Source organism: Sciurus carolinensis, chromosome X (genome assembly GCF_902686445.1).
Source record: "Sciurus carolinensis chromosome X, mSciCar1.2, whole genome shotgun sequence".
NCBI lineage: Eukaryota > Metazoa > Chordata > Mammalia > Rodentia > Sciuridae > Sciurus > Sciurus carolinensis.
This window is the reverse complement of record NC_062232.1, coordinates 112,085,206-112,087,125: the sequence shown is the minus strand read 5'-3', so window position 1 is coordinate 112,087,125 and position 1,920 is coordinate 112,085,206. Positions and strand designations below refer to the sequence as shown.

Sequence of the window (1,920 nt, the reverse complement as noted above, 5' to 3'; positions counted from 1 at the left end):
GTGCCCGCCTAGCATGTGTGAGGTACTGGGTTCCATCCTCAGCAACACATAAATAGAAACAAGTAGAATAAAGACATGATGTCCACCTACAACTACAGAAAAAAATTTTAAAAGGTCGACCATCTCATCATTTGCTATGATATGTGGTTAGAAACACCTGCTTCTTTCACACTGCCCAGTGTTTGCTGTTGATTCTCTGCTTCTCACCTACTCCTCCCCCAACAGTGTCCACAGCTTCTCCACATATCTTTCTCTTCCTCCCTCCTTGACTTCTATGTTTTCAACATTTCCCCCTTGTTCCCACCCCACCTCCCTACTCCTCACACACCACCCTTACACAAGCACCCTTTGTACCTGTCTTGGCCATTTCCTGCTTCAGTCTTAGAACATGACCTTGAAGTTAATAACAATAACAATTCTCTCATATGAACCCACCTATGTGCCTTATGCATAATGATGCATTTAAGCCTCACAGTGCTATGAGGCAGCTACTATTAGCATCCCCATTTTATGGATGAAGGCATAAAACACTGAGGTTAAGGAACCTGCTCAAGGGAATATAGCTTGTGAGTGGTAGAAGGGGGATTCAAGCCTAGAGAGTTGGGCTTTAGGTTGTGGGTTTCCAGGACCTATGCTCTTAGTCACCACAGGACACTGCCTCTGTGAAGAAGAGACACAAGACCCTCATGTCTCCGCAGTTGATCTACACAGCAAACATTGCACTTATTAATAACTGAACATGGTTTGAATATGCATTGTGTCTGAGGTTGTCATACCCTGGAAGTTGAGCCTTTGCTTCTCCCAGTCATACCAGTGGGAAGGGAGAGAGCAAGGTGGAGTGGTGGAGTACAATTGCGTGTGGGTAATGATCATAAGAATGAAAGTGGCCCTTAAAGTCCAAACCTCCCACAAGTTGCATCCCTGAGCAGACCCTGGAAAATCAGCTGCAGACACCAGAAAGCTAAGGCATCCTTCCAAAGCCAACTTTACTCTCACACCTTGAGTGGACCTTGTCCTTCCTATTGTTGCTGAGGTGGCTAAGGGCTGTCTTCCTACCAGGTTTAATGGCTGTGTCTCTTGCACCAATTTCTCTATCTGTAAAATGGGGGATTTTCATTTCTACCTCGCAGTGTAGAGTCATGATAGATTTCAAGAAGATAGGGTATATAAAGCACACTCAATACTCTTCCTGGCTTGCAGTAAGTACTCTATTTTCGTTTAGTGCTGAGGATTGAACCCAGGGCCTCTTGCTTGCTAAGCAAACACTCTACCACTGAGCTACACCCCCAGCCCTAGAGCAAGCACTTTTAATAGGCTTCCAAAAAGATGACCTGTACCTTTTAGGTTTGTTTTTTTTTTTTTTAACTGGCCCACTCTATCCTCTTCTTTTGAGAAATAGAAAGTTTGGTGGTCCATTTTCAGAATGTAGTACTTAGCCTTAATTAGGATATAAGATCCAAATGAAGCCATTTTAACTATAGCCCTTCCCTTTACCTGCCCCAATTTTAAAATTAATCAATCACATAGATTGTAATCCCAAGCTCCTCCTATCAGAGCCAGGGACGGTCTACCTTAGGTGTAAAAGCAGTCGGACTGCACACCCAGGTATGCATGCTTGCTGGGTTTCTTTGGTAGCACGCTCTTCTGCAGAAATAAAGTTTGCCTTGCTGAGCTACTTTCAAGCACATGTTTGATTCCTTGCAGCATCCCAGTATTTCTAACAATCTTGACAATACCCCACTCCCAATCACTTGTGGAAATTGGGTAACTACTACTCAGGGAGAATTCCTTGTCCATCTGGTGCATACCCTTTTCCACCTTGGAATAGTAGCCTTTGACCTTGCTCTTTGGGAACTTGATCCAAGTGTTTGTGGCCTCTTTCCCCTTGTGCAAGGCATTTCCCTTCAATGAGGTTTTGTT

At 44.1% G+C, this 1,920-nt stretch overlaps 1 non-coding gene across 1 annotated transcript; it reads right to left on the bottom strand.

Moving 5' to 3' along the window:
* Positions 1 to 1,215: 1,215 nt before the first annotated feature.
* Positions 1,216 to 1,286, bottom strand: Trnaa-agc (transfer RNA alanine (anticodon AGC)). The gene has a single exon. It is a non-coding gene; the product is annotated as a tRNA-Ala (tRNA).
* Between the last annotated feature and the right edge of the window lie 634 nt (positions 1,287 to 1,920).